Raw genomic sequence first — 23,401 nt, 5'->3', positions numbered from 1 at the left:
GATTCGAACCCTAAGAAGGAGTGGTCCGTTCCTGTTTGTAATCGAACAGGTCCTTTATTGTGAAATTTTAACGAGTCCAGTATAGGAGAAACTTGGCGTTTTTCAATTTTAGAGAGTCTGAAAAACTGAAGAAGACTCCAGGGTTGACCTTTTTCGTAAATTTGTATCTCCCAAGCCCGAAAAAGTATAAAATAATACTTGAGAGAACCGCTTGATCTTTTACGACCAAGGAGTATTTTCATGATTAGTGTCTCTAATCTGAAAAGTAAAAAGCGATCAAAGACACGTTGTTTTATTTCCAATATCGAATTTGAAACGACAAAAATCCGGCAATCTTTTCATGTTTTTACGGTCAGAAAAGGGCTGTAAGAGGACCGTCTTTTAATTCCGTTTTAACGAGTGTAAAAGAAACGCTCGGCAATCTTTTCATGTTTTAAGAGTCAGAAAAGGGCTTAAGAGATTCCCTGAAAATCCTTTATCCTGCACAAAAACCAACACATTACTCATACCTGTTGAAGATAGATAAAAATAGCTTGAAAAATACCTTTTCATGGTGAAAAATAAACAAATTTACCATTTATTTACCCAAAAAACCTATAAAAAGGGCTTTTACCAATTCATTTTTACCATTTTACTATTGAGGAGAGCAAAAGGGCTTTTGGCAAGAAACTTCCCGTGGACATTGCGGAGAATCCGACCGTCGAAATCGAACGTCGTCTCTTTCAGGTATTCTACAACATCCTCCTCTTCATTTTCATCTATTTAGAATTCTTTTTTAGGCCCTAGATTTCATTTTTTTGGAGGCTTTGGGGTTTCAAGAACCGCCTCTAAGGGTACGCAGGTGCCACACTTGGGACCCGCGTACCCCGACATTTTCTCAGTTGGGAAAATGTCGGGCGTACGCACCTTGCCTTAAGGGAACCTGCGTACCCACGCTCTGTTCCTAAAGGCGGAGTGCGTACCCCGCGAAACGGGTTTTCAAACCCCAAATTCTCCAAATTGGACCAATTTTTTTTTGATTTTATGGAATCTAATGGATGTTTTCTGGTGTGTAGATTGTTCACCATGCTTGATTGGCGCGAGAGAGAGCACGAAGATGTTGATTTGGCCACCATTAATCATCAACCATCAATTGATGCTTTGAAGGCATGCGGCCTTTATAAATACTGGGCCATACCTGGCATGAGGGCCAAAGTGAGATTTCTAGAGTGGCTGGTAGAAAGATGGAACGTTCAGGACCAGTGTTCTTATATTGGAGGGCACCAGCTTGAGATGGAGCCCACAAATATCTACTTTCTCACTGGTTTGCCCAAGAGAGGCGAACACTTGACTCTATTCGGGACTAGGCCGGGTGGCCAGTCCATCGCTAGTCTCCGACTAGAGTGGTGTAACACTCAGACTCAAGAGAAGGGGATAGAGATCAAAACTATATCCCGTCCTGAACTTATGGTGATTGCCTTTACAGTTACCAGACTTTGCGGGGCTGTCGCTTTACACATTGCTACTGGATCCCAGATGCGGATGGCTATTGATTGCTATCGAGGTACCATTTTCAACTGGTGTGATGCTGTGTTGGCCAATATAAAAGGCCAACTGACTAGAGCCAAAAATGGACAGCTAAAGACTTTTGGTTATGGGCCTTTAGTTGTGAGTTTTGGCTTAGAGAGGGTTCTGATGATGATCCCACAGTAGCTCACTGTTGGTGTTGGGCTTCCTCGAGAGCCCAAATTGATGCAATGGGTTGCGGTTATGGCCCGTCATCCTGCTGAGGGAACGGAGGTTGTTCGATTTACTCCGGAGTACTTTCACTGGTTAGAAGACCAGGTCTTTTCTATACAGGATTTTCCTTATGCCGGAGTTGATTTTCGTGGAGATCCGGACATGGTTCTTCCACCGAGAGAACAATGGGATGATAAAGGTAACTTCATTTTCCACAAGATTTTTAAACCATCTATTTTTTTGTTTGCTTTTATATCGTCTCAAAACTGATAGTAATAATTTTCAAAATGCAAATGTAGGCCCACGTCGTCCAGCCAATCTCCAGCCTTTCGAGAGGAGACTACCAGTTGCAGCGGCACCGGCCCCACAGGACGAGGCCACAGAGACTTTAGCTGAGTTGGAAAGTGACCTAGAGCGTCTTACAACAGATATACCGGAGACTACCCTAGATGATATTCCTATCAGGCTTCAGCGCTATGTAGTCGGGGTCCCAGGACCTTTTAGGAGGTTCTTGTGTAGGGTGGCCCGTGCAGTGGTGTCATATAGAGATCATCACCAGTGATTGGATGGTCGTTTTTGTAGACACATGTGACATTTTGGTTTTTTGTACTTATCATTTTTGCCGATCATAAGGTGTTTTTCAACCTATGATCGAAGACGATGTATTTTTTGACACACTCCTATCTATATATATCATTATTACCGGCTTATCTTGTAAATCATGTTATGGAATGGTTTTAAATTTACATGTATGATTATTGCAAATGTCTATTTAACATTCGAGAAGCAATTGCATCTGCTAATGTATTTAAAGACCTTGGAATATGTTGATATTCAATGTAATCAAACTCACGTTCCAAGAGACGCACTCTCAAAAATAACCTTAATAACACTGGATTTCTAATGGCATATACTCTATTAAGTTGTAATACAACAAGTTCAGAATTTAACCTCACTATCAAACTCCGAATCCCAAATGAAATAGATTCAGAAAATAACTCAATCACTGCACTATATTCGGCAATGTTGTTTGTTGTTTGACTGAGGCTCACCCGATGCATAGATACTAACTCGTCAGAGGGTGAATAGATAACCCAAGCTACGGAAGAGATATTCCGTGTACTACGACAAGCACCATCAGCGAAACCAATGTATGTTTGGAGAGGCATCGACATCTGCATCATCAAGAGCAAAACCAAGATAAGCAGAAATAATGACAAAAACACATTCTCTAAGCTAAGCACACTGTCTAAACTAACAAACACACCAGCTAGAAAGAAAAACTAACCTAACTAAAAATCTCCATACCCATCTTTTAAGCATAATACTCTTTAGGTAAAGTCCATTTCTGGGTTTACCCAAAGAGTCCCCGTCAAAGTCTACCAGCTCATAGGCCCCTTTTGCTAGCTTTCGCTTGACAATATAGGGCCCATGCCACATAGGAACGAATTTTCCAGCACCTAATTTATCATTAGCTTGATCATATAATAACACTAGGTCTCCTTCCGAAAAATTTCGAGGGGTCACATTTGATCATACTGAGCTTTCATACGTTTTGCGTGAGTCTCGATCGCCAATGCAGCATCACGTCGATTCTCATCTAATTGATCTAAGTATAATAAACGCTTCTCCTCTTCGGAAGTAGCTAGAAGTAACTCGATGGCCATTTGCAGTGACGGGATTTCGCATTCAATGGGTAGCACAGCTTCCAAACCATAAACTAGTTGGAAAGGAGTGAACCATGTTGATGTTTTCACTGAGGTTCGGTACGCCCAAAGCGCTGAAAATAACATGTTGTGCCAATTTGACCGATGAATACCAATGATTCGTCGGATCATGATAACTAAAACTTTGTTGATGGACTCAACCAGACCATTCTCTTGTGGATAATAAGGAGTTGAACTATCGTGACGCAAACCAAGCTGGCCTGTAAGTTCTGTCATCATAACGTTTCGAAAATGGCGCCCATGGTCAGTGATTATCGCTTGTGGGACACCAAACCTAGCAATTATATGATTGAATACGAAAATTGCAGCTGTCTTGCCATCTGCCTCGAATGTAGGCATCGCCTCGGCCCACTTAGTAAAATAATCTACCGAAAGGATGATATGCGCATGTCCCCCGGCCGAGTGAGGGTTACATGTAATAAAATCGATACCCCATTTGGAAAAAGGACCAATGGCAATTATAGGGTGGAGAGGAGCAGGTGGAGCGCGCATCTTTCGATCAAACACTTGACAGTTGTGGCATTTTCGGACAGCAGTAATACAATCTTTAAACAAGGATGGCCAGAAGTAGCCAGCGCGCAATATCTTTTGGGCTGTGGCATACCCAGACATATGACCGCCACACGCCCAAGAGTGACAGTCATTGAGAACCCTTTCAGCCTCTTCGTGAGTTAAGCAACGTCAAAAAATAGAGTCCGCCCCACGGTGATAAAGAGTATCTCCAATAATTTTGTATTGTTGGGACTGGAATCGAATTTTCCGACGTTCCGACTTTGAAGCTTCGGGCCGAAAGGATTGGGTCTGGAGATAGACGATGATATCCCCATACCATGGATCTAAAGTGCTGATTAGAAACAAAGATTCGTCCACAATGGGATCCTCTGCCACAGTTTCCGTGTCAGCACGCGGGAAGTCACACATTAACTCTGCAAAAACTAAAGATTTCTTAGACTTAGATTTCTCAAAATCCAAGTCGAACTCTTGCAGGATAACAATCCATTTAGAGTACTTGCCCCCTAGCAATTGTTTAGTCAAAATGTAGACCATAGGGTTGCAATCCGAAATGACTGTAGTTTTACGGAGTAAAATGTAGTGACGAAAACGTTGGACAACTTGAACAGCTGCCAATGCCAATTTATCCACATGTGAATATTTTAGCTCAGTTGGATTTAACGTCCGACTAAGGTAATATATCACATGTTCCGTTCCGAATTCATCTTCCTGAACTAAGACCATTCCAATGGTGGAATGGGAGGCAGCGAGGTACAAAAAGTAATCCTGGTTGTAGTTAGGAGGATGCAACAACGGTGCATGGGTCAACGCGTGTTTGAGTGCATCAAAAGATTTCTGAGCTATCTCATCCCAAGAGAATTGAGCGTTCTATTTCAACAACCTTGTAAAACCCTTTGTAACCTCGGCGTAGTTAGGAATGAATCGTCATAAAAAGTTTGCTTTGCCCTGCAAACTTTGGAGTTGGCGAAGACTCGAAGGAGGAGGCAATTTGATGATAGCTTCTACCTTCGAGGGATCGACGCGAATGCCAGCTTTCGAAACTACAAATCCTAGCAATCGTCCCACTTCTATACCGAAGACACATTTGTGTGGGTTCAACCGAATACGATAATGCCTACACCTAATGAAGATTTCTCGTAAATGGACAAGGTGGTCATCTTGATGTAATGAATGAGCGGGCAAATCATCGAGATACGGTTGCACAATGTGTTTGATGTCATGAAACGCATAAGACATCGCCCTTTGAAAAGTTGCTCCGGCATTCTTTAGCCCAAAAGGAAATTTGCAATAAGCAAATGTCCCCCATGGACAAATGAAAGTCGTTTTCGGTTGATCGGCAGGTAGAATATTGATTTGATTGTATCCGGAAAAACCGTCCATAAAGGAAAATATTTCGCTGCCGGTACAATCATCAATGATTTGATCGATATAGGGTGTTGGGTAGTTGTCCTTTGGACAAGCTCGATTAATGTCCCTATAATCGATGCATATTCTTATTGTTCCCTGTTTTTTGTTAACCAGAACAATATTCGATACCCAATCCGTTAACGGGATCGGATAAATGAAACCTGCTTTCAACAGTTTTTCAACTTCTGCTTTAATTGCAGCAGCTTTTCGTGGGTGAATCTGACGCAAACGTTGCCGGACGGGTTTAGCATCCGGGTAAGTCTTGATCTCATGAACAACAATCGCGGGATCAATTCCTGGCATTTCCTCGTAGGACCAGGCAAACACGTCGCAGAATTCTTGAAATAGGGCCTTGTATATCTGAATTTCGCCATCTGTACACGAGGCACCTATATGAATGTTCTCAACAATTCCAGGCTTAACTGAAATTTCAATGGGAATAGTTCGAGAGATATTTCCCAAATTCAGCTCTGAATCAGGATGTTTCATGGGATTCTGAGCTTCTTTGACATATTCAGCGGTAAAAATTGATGAGAAATCATTTTCAAAATGATCATCCTCGGGTAAAAACGAAGATCTATGATGGAGATCCTCCCATGGTAAATCATCTATACACAGGACTTCATGAAGTTGCTCGTCAGATGACACAACTTCGAGAAACGCTATTATCTCCGAGGTTGATGTGAAAAGTGATTCCTCATGGACCACATTCATTTGGTCGATTTTGGTTGAACACGGGTCGGTAAAAGACTGCACGGCTTCATAGTCAATTTCATATGGACTCAGAGGCATGAAATTACCAAATGAGTCTATTTTAGATTCAGAAGGAACGATCCAAGGATCGTCATAATAAATAGTGTCTGATGTAATCATATGAATGGTTGCAAATGAAGATGATGCGTTGAGCGGAGGAAAAGGAAAAGTTCCGAGTAAACTGGCATCTTTAACTAATCCTACACCAACATCCTTATATGGGATAGTCGTTTTACCGACATGCTGAATACTCTCTGAAGAGGTTGGGTCGGATGAAAAGTAAGGCAGCTAGTCTATTGTTACGATCTTTCCATTATGTGGGAACTTTATTACGCGGAAGACCGATGAAATGACCGCTGTCATAGCGTAAGTCCAACTTCGACCCAAGAGAAGGTTGTAGTCTAGAGGGGCATCAACCACCTCCACATCTAGACTAACAATTTTTCCTTCAACCCCTATAGGCAAATCCTGTAGAATGCCAAAAGGATGAAACCCACGACCATCAAAGGCCTTAAGAATTGTCGGGGATTGATTTAGTGAAGGAGAACCAAGCGATCTCCAACACTGTATCGACATAATACACGTGGAAGCTCCCTCATCAATTACAGTCCGATGAATAGGCCTGTTTTTGACTATCACTGGGATCTGGAAATCCATTTGATGAGGCAAACGCGGTGTACTATTTTCTAGATCAAAGATTATTAGGTTCGGGTCCTGAACATCAACAGCTCCTATAGCCGACAAAAGTAATTTGCGTTGTGCTGGACATGATTGCAGCACTTCCAAAGCCAACATTGCTGAGGGTGAAACAGCTAAGTCCTCAACAATGTTATAATTCTGGGCCGCTCTCGCATGTGGATTGAAAGCAGACCTTCGAAGTACACCCTTGGTGGGCGGCTTGATTACTAAGTCTGGATTAGGTTTCTCGATCTGTAGTGGATCGGAACCGGGAGCTAAGGTTGATGGATTAGAATGAGAAGATTCTGCTTCTTTGCCATCAATAGGACTTTTACTACCATAATCTTGCGATCAAGTCGCAATCCTTACATGAGACATCATCAAAATGGGTTCTTCATTGGCACTCGAGGAAGAACCTATCATTTTGCTATCTTTTGGAAATGGATCCTTCAAGACAGCAGGAATTTGGGAACCTTTGACGATCTTCGCAACCTCTGCTCGATGAGGGAAGTCTCTTGTAAAGTGTTCTTCTTCACAAATGAGACATGGATAACAAGGCTTGCGCTTTTCATCATTAGATTCCGCCTTTTTAGATTTCTCCTTTGGAGTTTTTTCTGCTTTATTCTTCTTCTTCCCTTTCTTCTTCCCACCGGATTTTGATTTAGCCGTAGATGAATCTACAACGTGAATGTCGGCGGAGAGTTCAGCGGAAGAATCTCCCGTCGGGGAGTCTGGTAAGGTTATAATAGGAGAAGAATTCTTTGAGGATTTCTTCTTTCTTTTAGTGTTCACTGTACTAATCATGCCATCAGCAGCATGAGACCCTGACGGAGCAGCAGCGATTTGATTTGACTTAGGAAGATCTGGGATCTTTTCGTGTAACGTACCTGACTGAGTATAAACTAAGTCAAGGTACTGTGCTTGAACAATCACTTGCTCCTCAGTAACTACTCCGGCCTTAGCTACGTCTTCAGTAATCTTCGGTAACAATGATTTAACAAACCATTCAGCTAAGATTTGGTCCGGGATAAAAACTTTCACTAATCGCCTTCGACGTCTCCATTCATGCATATGATCGAAAATATAAGTGGACGTCGATTGTTTTAATGAAGTTAGTAACTCCGTGCCATTATCATATCTGACTGACAATTGAAAATGAGTTAAAAACGAGGTAGCTAACTGACTAAAATTATAAAAAGAGGCTCGTGGTAACTCAATGTACCACTTGGCCGCAAGACCAATGAGAGTGCGCTGGAAAAGACGTAAGCGGATCGAATCATCCAAGATGGAATTAGAGGCACACCAGAGGTGGTAAGTCATCACATGATTCGACGGGTCCTCTCCAGACTTACCCTCGAACTTGGGAATGTCACTGGGCAACTTATTCGGCATTGGTGGCCAGAACAGAATATAATTAATTGGATCGTTTGTTAGGCGCGACAAGTCTGGTAAATCCAAATTTGCGATAAATGGTAGCTGCCGATTAGGATCCCTAAAACTCTGGGTCACTATACCAGCCCCAGGAGGAGGATATCCAGGATAACTAGGAATAGGAATCGCATTCGGGATATTGTATCCTCCTGGAAAACCAGGATTAACCGGACCGTACTGGGGTTGTTGTGGTTGTTGATAAGTGTACCCAGGATACGGTTGATACTAGTAAACTGGTTGCTGGACAGCAGGACCGAATTGGTACTGTCCCTGGTACGGTTGATAAGTGAATTGTGGTTGACTTGTGACAATCGTACTTAAACTAGGTTGTCCTACAGGCATCTGAACCGTAGTTTGAATCGTGGATCCAGACAATGGTAAAGATGTCTAAGGAGTAGATACAGGGACAGTAGAAACCGGAGCTGTCGATACTCCAGAAGTAAGTGGGGTAGATGGAACAGATGTTGCGGTAGTTGCAACAGTCGTTTGAGATGGAGTACGAGGAAAAATAGGCCCAGACTGAGAAACTACCGAAGGTACATAAGTTTGAATATTAGATTGGACTGGTTGCTGGGGTGAACAAGAAACTGAGGGTTGTCCAGTTTGAGATGACAACTGTACATTTGGCTGCAACACCTATTGAACTTGCGATGGATCCCACACTATGTTCATTCCGGGGTATTGACCCATAACAGGTTGAGGATATTGAGATCCATAACCGGGTTGAGGGTAGGATTGATAATTGAAAGGTACATTTCCCTGAACATAAGATTGACCTTGGGGTGGTTGGAAACCTTGGTTTGAGTACTGACCTTGGGGTAGATACCCTTGGGGCATGTACTGATACTGGGGTTGACCTTGAGGTATAAATTGATACTAGGGCTGACCTTGGGGTACATATTGAGTCTGGGGTTGACCTTGAGGAATGTAATGTACCGTAGGCACGTACTATCCTTGAGGTTGCCCCCCAGTTGCAAATTGTGTACCTTGAGGTTGCCCCCCAAGCGTTAATTGAGGCTCCCCCCAGGTGGTAACTGGCCACCTTGAGGTTGAGAAGCGGGAATAGAACCTGACATCATAAGAATGTCGTCTACACTCAACGGCTTTGCACCATTGCTTCCAGTGAACATCCTTTGTTCAATGGGTTGAGGAGATGCTCCCGAAAAAGTACCAGAAAGAGACTGATACCCAGCGGGAACAGAAGGACCGTCGTACAAAAAAGATTCAGGCGATTGAGTAAACATGGACGACTGACCTGACATATTTACGGGAGTATAAATACCCCTAGGTGGATAAGAAACACGAGGTGGTGAAAAACTTGACACTGAGTTTTCCAAATAATTAGTTAAAGAAAGATACCAAGTAGTACTTCTAGTTGGACTGTAAAAAATAGATTCATGCTCCCTTAGATCAATAGTAGGTTGATTTTCAGGGATAGGGATGCCGACTTCTTCCTCCGGAGCAAGCTCTTCAATAGCTATCAAACCAGAAGGAAGATTTTCGGTGATGACTCTTTCTACCCTAGGTGAATTAGGAGCACTAGAAGTTGGAGAGACTAACCCTGATGTTGGAGTAACAGGTTCCGATATCTCAAGTTCTTCGCCTATATCACTAGTAGATGAAAAACTACCAGCAAGTTCGGAAACCGAAACAGCTTCAGGATTATAACCTGTTTCTAAAGTTCGGTAATCAGGATGAACAACCAACGAAGACTCTCCTTCTTCAGGTGACCCTACTTTACTGCCACTAGGAGTTACAAGGACTTTCAAACCTTCGTAATGCCCCGGGACTTCTTCAGGAGGTTGGCCCCGAAGTCTACGGGACTTCCTCAACAAATCAGCCACGGTTACAACCTCAGGAGACTGGCCCCGAAGTCTACGGGACTGTCTTGGTAATTCAGCCACAGCTAAAAACTTTTAACTACTGCACACGCAAACAAAGTAAAATCTCAAAGAAAACCGCCTAAAGTCTCTAAAGAACCAAACAAATTCGAATCACACGCCTAAAGAATCTAGGGCGTCAAACCACACACAAACAATAACCTTTCAGACCGAAAACACTAGTTGGTGATGAAATCCAACATCGCAGAATTCAGTACAGAAGTGGCGGGTGGAACAGTTACCCCGGCAACCTGCTTAATGAATAGACTAGACCAAGTTCCTCCACTTTAACCGTCTCAAGTGAAGTGAACCCCCCAGAAAATCCAAGTGAGTCTAGCCGACGTCTGCTCCAGGTACAGTGGGATCTTCCCTCCACTGTCACCTTAGCAAGAATCCTAAAGATAATAGTCACTAAGGTCCCCAACAACAACAAATATACCTGGGGGAACAGTCTACGATCCGATAGCACACAAGGGTAGAGTAACAAGCTCAATCCCCTTGCCGGCTCCTTGACAATAATCCAAGGTTTACCGACAAGTGACCCCAGGCTCCTCGACAATGGTTAATCCGAGGTTTACCGTTTGTAGTACGTGCATATCTGGCGTCGTTCCCAATGAAGGAGGATTGATTCCTTCACTGGTTCGGACATGATCTCGTGCTTCTCCTTTAAGAGGAGCTTTCCCAGAGCATAAATGTAACAGTTGGATTTATCCTACCGCAAGATAAGCTACTTGTTTGTTTTTACTGTCTTGGAGAGTTAACTACTCTCCTACTCCAAGACACTAGCCTGATCTATATTGGTGTATCAGAGCCCTAGTAAATAAAAAGTTACTAAGTTAATTTTACTTTAAGCGTTAATTTTTATGGCTTTTCTTTAGGACAAAAGGTAGCGGAGATGAAACTGATGGTGTGTAGACTTGACTCAAATCCACTAAAAAGATGCACCTAGGATGAAAAACAATCTTTCCTTTTCAATGAATTCCCTAGCTAAGAGAGTTGGAGAATGCAAAATTTATAAAGACAACTTTCTTGGCAATGAAAATCAAAGAAACAATCTCTTTATGTTTTCCAAAGCACACAACACATGACCACTAATTATTTCATGAAAACTTCCTTTCTCTTTTCAAAGACTTCAAATGCTACTAAAACAAACTTTCCTCAAAAGAGATTTTGTATTTTTTCCTATTTTAACAAAGCATGTAAAACTACTTAACAAAAATCAATTTTAAGATCTATGAAAATCAAATCAAGTTTAAGATCTATGAAAATCTAAGAGAAATTTACCTAAAAACAAATCTAATGAGGTAAAAGCCTACAAAATATAATTCCAGGATGTTTTACTCAGTTAAAATTCAACCAAGGACTAATTCATGCAGAATCATAAACTAGTCAAAAACAAAAAACAAAAAGTTCTTGTTCTTTTTCTTAAGAATGAAATTCACAGCTTAACCAACAAGCCTTCTCGAAATTTCGCAAAGAGACAACACAACGGTAGGTTTCTCACAAAGGTGGATTTTACGAAAGGTCTGACTCCTAAGAAGACTGAAAAGACCAGGGATATCCAAGGCTTTTACAACTTCTAAAGCCAGAGTCACTACAAGACCAATACAAAAATCAAACCTAGGGCTAGAATTTCTATGAACTTCACTAAACCCTTGATGCTAATGAAACAAGCTTAGATGAAAACTTTTGACAGGTAACCAGTGGATCTAGGCAGCAAAAACAAGCTATAAACAAAATCTAAAAGGTAAAAAGGAAAAAATGGAAATTTTCTAAACTTTTGACAGGGTACACAGGCAGCCTGTTTGCACAGGTGCGGCCACGCTCTATGTACAAAGCAGAAGTGCGTACAGGTACGCACTGTGCTTAACGCAGAGGGTGCGTACTGCTCTCAAAAACAAGAAAAATAAAAACTAACTCAACCCTAAGCTATTCCACCCAAATTCACAGTCAATCAGTCAAAAACTAGAAAGAAATCAGATTTTCTCAAATCAAAGTATCAATCAAAAGAGAAATCAATCAAATCCATGGATTCCCCAGTGGAGTCGCCATTTTGTCATGCAGAAAGAGTCAATTTTGCGGACAAAACCGACCTCCCTAGAAAGCAAATCTTTTATAGTGACAAACAAAACAATCAAGCACTATCTTTCCCTAAATATGCATTAAAATAAAAGCAACCAGATGTTTAAGGCTTACCTTTAGTCCAACGCTGTTTGTAGCAGTCCAGCCTCTTTGATCCAGATGAGCTCATTCTCCTTGAAGCCTGCATTCACTAACAAGAAAACAATTACATAGCACCTGAATAACTCATATAATAAAACATATTCATCATAAAGACCAAGGAGTTTATGAAACAAATTATATATAACAACTTGTTGAGAAAAATGAACTTAATTGTATTAATTGGAAACAAAAGAAACCATTACAACCAGTGCCTTGGTGTTGTGCAAGTCCCTCCCAGGGTCTAGCAAGAGTTCTCCTTTACTTTGATCAGCTCACCCACTTCCAAATGAAGCTAAGAAAGGATTGGAATCTCTCCTCTCAAGCTCTAAAAGGGAGTCCTAATTTCAGCAGCATCTACCCTTAGGAATGTTCAGCTTTCAACCTCCCCTCCCTCTGGCCCAATGCCTATATTTATAGTTCTTTGGAGGAAGTTAATCAGGTCCACCATCAATGGGATAAGCCCCTCTTTCAATGGGATAACTCCCCTCTTCATGGGATAAGTTCCTCTTTCATTGGGATGCATGAACCATCTGGAGGCGCTCAATCCACGTCAAACCATCTTCTAGAATGCTCTAGAATCAACCACAAGTAAGTTTTTTGAAGTAAAACTTGCGCCTTTTGACCTTTACAGGAGTACGCACCCACCCCTTTACAGACAGAGCATACAAGTACGCAGGTATTATGTATTTGAGGTGCGTACACGCAGGTAAGGGTAAGAGAAATTGCGTAACCAGAGTTATATTGACTTTTAAAGACTTTCTCTCTTTTTTGGAGTTTGACATGAGGAGCAGAGGTATAAGACTTTCGAAGGAGGACAATATGACTATTGATGGAGCCATACTGACTGCAAATAGTTATGGTGACAAATTTTAGTGTAACAACAACATCTTCTGAACTCAAGGCTTCGACGGGGTTGGTGGCAGCCATCCTCTCCATAAACAACTCATAGGCTTCACGAGAAACATATACGTGTGCAAAGAATTCCTCCCAAAATGCTCGGCTCATGGGCGATAGACAACACATTTCAACAACAACTCTAAGGCTGCAAACTGTTCTTTGTTGATCCAGCATGTGGAATTTATAGGGGGGTTTGAATTCAAGTCTGACCATTCACCCTAAATTTTGACAATTAATGTTGTTTTGGAAGCAGATCTTCAAAGATTTTTTCTTTAAATGCCACTAGTCCACTCCTCTTAACCATGTTTTTGCTATCAAGTCATGAACAATGACTCCAACGGTCACTTTTCTGTTGCACTGCACGGTACCTCCCTCCATGGCACATCTTCCTGCGTGCAACTTCATATATTGCAACTGCACCATTTTCCACGCAGCCTGCCTGTTGCGTAGTCCTCTGACCCTGGTAGTAGAGTTTAGAGTCCTGCGCTCCCTTTCATATGCTTGGAGCACTAAGACTATCTTGCTATCATAAACTCATTGTACAAAATCCTCTGTATATAGCTTCAATCGAATCCCATTCACTCTTCCCGGAAAATGTTCTCCATTCAGCTTCGTGAGCTACACTGCACCTCCATCTATAATTTCTTTGATAGTATATGGCCCTAGCCAATGCATCTGAAATTTCCCCAGAAACTTAGTGAATTTTCTATCATATAATTATCATTTACCTTGAACATGCGAAGCTTGATGTGGTGATCGTGCCATGCCTTTTCACGTTCCTTCTGTACTTGTTGATGGAATCTTGGTAAGAATCGGTCCTCTTCAAGCTCCATCAGTTGTGCGAGCTATTCCTCTAAGGCTTAATGATCTTTTGTACCTGTGAGAGCTGCTATGCATAGACTAGGCACAATATACTCCATCAACATTACAACTTCTACACCATAGACCAATCTGAACAATGTTTGTCCTATCAGCTTCTTGCAAGTGGTCCTATAAGCCCATAGCACTATAGGTACGTGCACATCCCAGTCATTTCGCTGTGCGTTGAAGATCTTCGTCAGTGCATTCTCCAAAATCTTGTTGAAGGCTTCAATAGTTCCATTGGCTTGTTGTTGGCTTGAGGGGGCCTGACCTAGGTTTAGCGTTAGTTAGCCAAACAAATCCCTATACCATTGGCCCTTTCGGCATCAGCCCACAGAGCACAAACTGAAGTCTCACCTGAAGTAGTATGGGGGGATGCTGGAACCAAGTTTCTGCACCCTTGAGATGGGATGATGTCGGTTTATTCCAACTATTCATGAATTCATGCAGGTAGCTTCGCTCTCTACTCTATCCTTCAGTACCTTCGCGAAGTGTTACAATCGACTTTCACACAACCCTAACCAGGGGTTGCAGTCCTTTCGTGCTGCTACAGCAGCAATCTGTGTTGTCTCTCAAATTAGGCTAAGTATCTTACCTATATTACTGTCAGATCTTAGTTAGCTTCGGGTAAATAGATGTTATTACTTGCATTCACTTAACCAATACAATTATACACATTCGCGCATCATAGAAGCATTAGAAGTGAAATTCATACCCGATATAACAGATGCATAAATAGGAAATAAGACACATAATCTATAGGAAACTTCTCTTTATTACTACTTCTAGATGATTACAGACTCGACTTGCCCTGTGCACTCATTTGTAGGGGTCTGCGCATTCAGCTGCAGGGGTCCGTGCACTCAGCTGCAGGGGTCCGCGCACTCAGCTGTAGACTACTAGGCCTCTGTGCACTTAGCTACAGAGCCTCTACCAATTCTATGACCCAAAACTTAGACTTACACTTCAGATCTATCTCGCATACATCTTCATTGCTTAGGCATTGTGGTTATACTATCAAACTACTTAGAGCTTAGCTCTATTTATACAATCCCATGGTCTGTGGACCATGGGTAGATATTCTACAACCGAAATTACATTATCAAAATAAGGGCAAAAAACCTTATGACTCTTTAATAACTATGTGCTCCGTACCCACAAAATGCGGAGTCTTTACATTGGAATTACAAAATTGGACCAAAATTTGGGCTCTAAGCCCCAAAAATACCCTTGGGGGATCCCATGCCCAACAGGCCCCCAACACAAACATCGTGACTCACCCTCAAGTCACTATGTAGGTGCAGAGATCTTAGCACAAAGACCTTCCAGAACTATTTGGAACGCTGCAACTTCGGTAGTGCACTGAGCGACTGCCCGCTGAACTTCCTCCATGTGCTAGTTGGTGACTGTTGTTATTAAACTGCTACCCTGAATCCTCTGTTGAGTTGCTTGCAGTTGCATGAGATTTGCTTCAATGGAGGCTGTAATTGTATAAGCCTCATCGATCCATGGCTGTAGGCACGCTTTTAAGATTGCTTGCTTATGCTGAGCGGCATCCACCTATTCCTTGAGTGCCTTTGCCTCCTGCATCCTTGCAAGCCTCTATGTAAGGGAAACCGTATGCGCAGTCCCTTTTACTTCGTCATACTTTTGTTGTAGCTCACGCGCCTCTGTCTCTAGGTGCTCTACATTCAGATCCTCCTGTAGGGTGGTTAGTACCTCAAATGACTGCTCAAACAACTGCATGCAGTCTACCACTACACTGTCAACTGCCGCTGTTGCTGTTGTAATAGCAGTGGTTCATTTTTCCTTGATTTCCAGCAAAGTTGAAGGCTGAGCCTTCAGCTGCAGTTCAGAGATCTGTAGGTTCAGCTCTAGCTGAACCTTGGCCATCTCTTCTCTAGCGTCATGCACCCCTATGGCAAATTTGCGGACGTGTGCCTCCACCTGTTCTTCTACCTGAATGTCCAACTCGGGGACCATTCAGTAGGCTTACTCTATGACCTGCATAATCTGCTGATTTTGCTCGACTGCCTCATTGCGCTATAGGCCCAACTGTTCAATGTTGATGCACTTCTCACTCATCACTTGTAGTGTTCGACTCTCCTTGGCTTGAAGTTCTGTTGTGACTCCATCTTGCAAGAGATAGAGCGTCTCCCGAGGGATTGCGTCCATATTTAATCCGACACCTTTAAAACTACTGACCGTGGCCCTGTCGGCCTCCTTCTCTATAGTAAGTGCCCCATTTGGTAGCACTATCATGTTGGTCACCCTTGTGCGCAACATTCCCTCGGCAGCTGAAGTGCCGATCGCGAGGCTGGTGGACACTATGCTAGCCTATGGAGTACTACCAGTAACTCTTGGAACTCTGTCCTGAGAGCCCCCAATACCAGTTGTTGCTGTTCTTCAAATTGTTGGAGGGCCTCCACGATGACATCCCTCACCATTTCTCTTATGTCATGCAAATCCCCCTCAGTGAGGGTGATTGGGTCGAAAGAAGTCTTTGATGCCTTTGTCTTCTTTCATGGCACCATCTGCTCTCATGGTCGTGAATGCTTGAGTTGGGTGGATGTTGTCTGCAGGTTCATGCCACCTTCTTCTGTGTCTGTCTCTGGTTCGGGTGAAGGTAACTTCTATCCTTCACACTCTTCTTGTCCTGTTTTTTGCTGCTGTTTTGCCAAATTTGTAGTGTCACACGCTACCTGGGCCTTAGCTACTGCTTCTTCCTTTCTGCACTTCTCCGCTAGCTGCACCATCCAAAGTTTTGTCTCTTCCTTCTTGCGCTGCATGGCGGACTTCTCTGTTTCCACTGCGGAGCCAGCTGGATTGTGACACTCCTGTAACTAAGACTCAAGGACTGCAAATATCACATCATCAGTCACCAAATACGGTAAATCATGCCACATCTTCATAGGGTCCTTCCACACCCTGGTGAAGACATGGTGGAAATTTTCTTTGAACTCTGCAAAGCTCTGCAAACTATTGTAGACTGTGGGTGATAACTGCAGCTTGCGATTGATCCCCACTCGGATGTTAATCTCCATTAGCACCCTAAATATCTTTCTTTCTCTGATCCAATGTGCATCCTTGGTCGCCCACAGAGAAGCATACTTCGCTGCCTCTAGAAGGTCCTACGCGACTGAAGGGAACTGGATATCTTCAGGAAATTCCCATGCCACTAGTAATATCGACAATAGGAGCCATGCATAATGAAATTTTTTGCCCTGCTCCTATGCCTTGCGGCAGTTCGCAAGAAACTCGCCGCATAGATAGTTCGCCCAGTTGAACTAGACCCCTTCTGCGCATTGTGCCACTAATGCAACCACTGGGACGGGTATCTCATCCGCGTGGCACTTTTGCATCACCTTTCCTGCTAATATTTGTATCACAACCTTGACTGCAGGGTTGTTGATGCTAGAGATGGCATACCCTCACTTCTTCTTCTCCACTTAAACTTCTTGTCCATTGCTTCCACAAGGGCCAACTCGCCACCTTTTCCCTATGAAATATTAGTTGGATCCTCCCCTGAGCAAGGTAACCGTGTAATCTGGTGAATCAGATGGGCTATGATGGGGATGGGCTCCTCCAAACACAAGCACCCATCATGCACCAAACAGAGCAGCTTCCTGATGATGAAAATGGTCATGAGGGTGCGATGGTAATGCGGCACCCAGAGCAGGTTTAGCAACCTGTCCTTCTCTACACCTCTAATCCATTTGTGTGGCTCTAATTCAATAATTCCATCTGTTGCATCCATATTCTAGTGCATTAGCTTCACAGTCGCTAAATGTGGGAACTTATCGTGGTTAGCAAGGTCCCAATCTTCAAATTTCAACATGGAAACCCGTCCCAAGTGTGCTCCCTCAAAAATAATATCGTCTGGGAGCAACAGAGTTTGTAGAGAGATCTTGCTCTCATCTATATCCTTCGACACCTTAGCTTTACCCTTTCATGGAGGAACATATTCAGGTAACTCGGTAATGGGTCCACACCCTGGGTTTCAATGTCCATCTCTACATCCTCCTCCACATCCACCAGGATTTCTTCAGACTCCTCCTCATTGACCTCCAGATTAATGGCATTCCCATTTTCCTACAATGTGAGCTTGGTCCTTAGTGGATTTCTGGGCAAGATGCGCACCGAGATCATGGCCTGCTTATCCTTCTTGGGTCTCAGTGTTCAGGGTGATTTAGGGACCTCAACGATTATTCCGGCACTCTTTGGGGCTTCAACTTCTGTAATTTCCTGTGTGGCTTCCTCGGCTGTCACTACTCCTGTGTCCATGGCTTCTTCGGGTGCTGACATAATGCTACTCCACAGTTCTTTTAGTGTCTCTGGTAGTTGCTCAAACAACGAATTCGCTTTCATAGTCTTGAATAAGTCTAGGTTCATGAATACTTGAACGTGCAACAACTCAGTTCTCAAATTGCCAAGTGTTGTTTGCTAGACAACCACTTGTAATTTACAACATATTTTGAATTTGAATTCAATCGTTCCCCCCACATTCAGTCCATTAATGCTAGATTGGCGGAAATTTTTCAAGAATCTAGCCCATAAAGTTCGCCTTAAATTCCTATCGCCCGCTCCATTTGGCCTGAAACCAACCATCAAATTGTGAATAGTGACTTTAATAGTCACTTTCTGGCAGACCTGTGTACCAGCGCAGCTGTCTTCGCGCTGTCGTGGACCCTGTGACACTTCACTACTATGCACAATCCTGACATCGTGCAGTTCCCAGGTAGAGTAGTTTATAGTCCCATGCCTCCTTTTAGCTACCTAGAGTGCTAAGACTATGCCACTTTCATATAGTCACATCGCTGTATTGATAGTGTATGGCTTGAAGAGACTACCATTCACCTTCCCTTGGAAGGTTTCTCCATTTAACTTGACCAACTGTACCGTGCCTCCATTGGTAATCTCCTTAACAATACATGGCCCTAACCAATGCATCCTGAACTTCCCTGGGAATTTATCAAACTTACTATCATACAACAACACCAGATCATTTACCTTGAATTTGCGTAGTTTGATGTGTCAGTTGTGCCATGCCTTTTCACGCTACTTTTGGACCTGTTGGTGAAATCTAGCCGAAATTAATTCTTCTTAGAGCTCCTCCAGCTGTACGAGCCTCTCCTCCAGGGCTCCACGATCCATCATACCTGGGAGCACTTCTATGCATAGACTAAGCATGATGTATTCCATAGGCATTATGGCTTCCACTCCATAGACAAGCCTAAAAGGTGTCTGTCCCATCAGTTTCTTGCATGTCCTTCGATAAACCCATAACACTATAGGTATGCGTAGGTCCCAATCACTTCGCAGTGCATTTCATACCTTGGTCAGCCCTTTTTCAAGCACTTTGTTGAACTCCTCCACTGTCTCATTAGCCTGTGGGTGATAAGGTGTGCTCTTCCGGTGATACACTTGAAATTCCTCCGTTAGCATGATGATTGTCTCATTTAGGAAGTGTGTACCACGTTCGCTCATCAGGATCTTTGGGCATCCAAATCACGTTAGTACATTTTCAAATAGAATCTTCATAGTAGTCGTGCTTATGCAATCCTTCACCGGCTACGCTTCTGCCCAACGAGTCAGGTACTCTATCACAGTGATAATATACCTTGCACCTGTCTTTCCTTGACATTTAATGGGTCCTACAAAATCTATTTCCCACTTTTCAAAAGGTTGCAATGCCATTTATGGATTCAGATGCATTTCATCCCTTCATTATGGCTTGCCTGTTCATTGACATACATCACATGTCTTGTAATATGATTTTGAATCCTGATGAAGGGTTGGCCACCACAACCCTGTGTGTAGAATTTTCTGCGCGGTTGCTCTTCCTGAATAATGTCCTCCTGCGGCGCCCCCATGAGCATCCGTGAGGATGCTACTTCGTTCAAACTCAGGTACATACCTTCATAGTATTTCATCATTCCCCATCTTATATAGATTCCCAACAATGATTCCTTCTTTTGCTGGATAGAGTATCCTTTCGGTGCAGTTCCAGTTGTTAGAAAGTGTATTATATCTTCGAAATGTCCATCCGCAACGTGCACAGGAAAGAGTTGCGCATCAGGTAATCCTTCATCCAAACTAGTAGCTTCCTCCCATGTCTCAATGCGCGACAGGAGATCTGTTCCCACATTCAATCATCTAGGCTTCACGAAAACTTCGAAATCATACTCTTGGAACAATAAAAGCCACTTGCAAATTCGCCCCCCCAAAACAGGATTATTGACCAGGTACTTCAGCGTGGAATGATCTGTATACATCTTAAAGTGGCCTCCTAGCAAGTAGTGTCGGTACTTCTGGAGTGCATACACCATAGCTAGCCTCTCGTGCTCAGTGGTCGAATAGTTCTTTTCGGCTTTGGACAATCTGCGGGTTGCGAACATGATAGGGTGGTCCAAGCCTTCTCCCCCATCCTGTGTCAGTACTGCCCCTAGCACTATACACGACGCATCGAAATGTACATGAAACTCTTTCTTCCAGTTCGAGAAGACAAGAATTAGTGCAGTAACCATTTTTTCTTTCAATATATCCAGGCTTTTCTTACAGTCATCATTCTAGAAGAACGTGACATCCTTCTTCAAAAATTTTCCATTGGCACAGTGATCTGGGCATAGCCTTTGATAAAAATTTTGTAATAACCTATATGTTCCAAAGTAGCATGCAAATCTTTCACACTTCTCGATGCTTCCAAGTTCAGAATCACCGTGATCTTCGCGGGGTCTACCATCATCCCTTGTCTGCAAACCACATGCCCCAAAAAGTTCCCAAAAGGAACGAGGAACAGACACTTCTTGAGGTTGAGAACGATTTGGTATCTTCAACAGGTATCCAACATCAAGCGCAAGCTCACTACATAGTGCTTAACCAGCCCAAAGACAGTCCAGTCATCAAAATAGAACTCCAAGAACTTATAAATATATTCATTGAATGCTGCAACAACCACGCGCGAAAAGATAGTAGGCGCATTCTTCAATCCAAATGGCATGACAGTATATTGAAAGCAACCCCACTTAGTCACAAAGGTTGTCTTGCTCCTATCCTCCGGTGTGATTTTGATCTGGTGGCACCCCAAGAACCCATCAGTGAAAGATTATGCTTCTTAATCACCTACATTGTCCAACACTTCATCCGTGAATGGAGTTGGGAATGGATCATGCATACAAGAATCATTCAATTTTCTGAGATCCATGCATATCCTTATTTCATCCTTCTGCTTCTTTTCTTTCACTACCATTGGGATTATCCAATCAGATTCTTCCATAGGCTCAATGATGCATGTTGTGAGCATTTTGTCTAGTTATATGCAGAACTTCTCCTTGTATTTCGGATTTAAGCGATAAGGCCTCTGATTAACTGGCTTCACATTTGGCTTTAACGTGATCTTCATCACCCCTAGATCTCCAATTATTTCTTTCAAATTGTAAAGTTGGTCAGGAATAAGTCCTGATATTCGCAGAGTAATTTAGTGACCTTATCCACTGTCGTGTCATCCCAGTAGTCTCCGATCTTCACGAATTTGGGTTCTGCCTCCATACCAATGTTCACCTGCTTAGCTTTCACCGGCTCGGTTATATCAGGGTTCTTAATCTATGGTCCTTGAACCTCGTGGTGGCCTTCTATTTCTAGAATGTTAAGTTTTTGCAGATCCTCATCCTCCTCTTCAGAAGTTACATTATAACATTCCAGCACGCGACTCAGATGGATAGCCCATTCAAGCTGAATCAGGCCTAAAGGCTCCTGTGGTATTCTAAAGATGGCTGCTTTTACCTCTTGTAGCGCTTCATCAATACTGTCCCACCCATCCTCAAAAATGAAGGTCATCATGAATCCTTCGAGCAGGATATCCCATTCACCTGTCCCATGGCAGAGCTCTGTTTCTATATACCAGTTCATTGGTATAACATCTAGGGTATGATAGAACAGATGCACCCACTCAAGTTGTGGCTTTTCTCCATAGGCACGCGTCCATTTGGCCAGATGCATGTGCATATCATCCTGTCCATCATAGTTGTCTGTCAATCATACCTTAGGCTTCCCAAATCATGCTCGCATCATTCTCCTATATTCACGCCAATCGTCAAAGCTTCCTTTGTGCGTACCCCACCATCTCGCGGGCGTAGCACACAGTACCCAGTCCAAGGCTTGCAAGCGTTGATTTTCTGGCACCTCCCTTTCAAACACATCCAAGAAGGTATCTACCTCATTTAGACCATCATAAGTAGGAAGAATTCTTTCTTCTCATGACACACAGTGTAGTGGCCAAGTCATCCTGTTGAAATTCAGTGTAGTTACCTCATGTAACTGATTCTGCCATCATTCTACTTCTTTGTCGAAATCCAAAGTGCAGGAACTCTTGCGCTCCAATGTGATTCGCCCATCCGTTGTGGGATTCTCCCAGTCTTGGTCTCACGATATTATCTTGTAGATGCAGTGCAGATCATCATCACTCTCATAGTCGCGGACCGGCTCCATATAGCACGATCCTTCAGCATGGTCCATGGCTATAATTACACGTAGTGATTTCTTCTCAAAGATCATTTTTCGCTTCTACAGATTAATTATTCCATTCATATCAGTAGCCCAGTCAATTCGCAGGAGTGCACGGTAGGTATTGCTGTCATCAACAATCTCTATTACTTCAAAATCTGCCAGTGCACTCACTCCCTCAATATCCATGGTTACTTCTTGCAATCGCCCCATGGGTATGATTTTCTATTGATTTTCCATTCTCAACTGAATCGGAGACCATTGCAGTGTAGGTCTTCCCATTCGCTCCCATGTCTGTTCTGGCAGAACATTCGCATCTAATCCCAAATCCAGAATGACTTGAACCATCTCATATTCTATGATTTGCATGGTGAGTCTCATTTCATGCACCGTCATTGTTTTATGCTTTCCGATCTTTTGGACTACGTGTGGTTCTCCTGGTGCGGTCCCCACGCATATATTGATGAGTTCCTGTAACCCTTTCACAGCCTTACTATCGCGCAGTAACTTCATACAGGTTTCCAGGAAAGTTGTGAGCATGGATGGGTCCATCTCTGGCTCAGGCTTATCTTTGCTTCTTTCAGTGGAGGCCTCAGCGAAGCTCTTATTATCTTCCATGAAATTTTCCCAAGCGTGCTCCAAATCAAAATCAACTTCTTTCGCCAGGGCCTTACAAACCTAGGTGTTGTCTTCTGGTTGTTTCCCTTTGTCATCTCCCATCGCGATGCCACTTTGGAGCACAATATTTACATTTGGATCTTCCTCTCGTGGCTTAGATCTCATCATCTGCAGGTTCTAAGTCAGGGGAGG

Source organism: Pinus tabuliformis, chromosome 2_1 (genome assembly GCF_031772625.1).
Source record: "Pinus tabuliformis cultivar Carrire ecotype Pingquan chromosome 2_1, CPIR1, whole genome shotgun sequence".
NCBI classification, from domain to species: domain Eukaryota; kingdom Viridiplantae; phylum Streptophyta; class Pinopsida; order Pinales; family Pinaceae; genus Pinus; species Pinus tabuliformis.
This window is presented reverse-complemented; position numbering follows the sequence as displayed.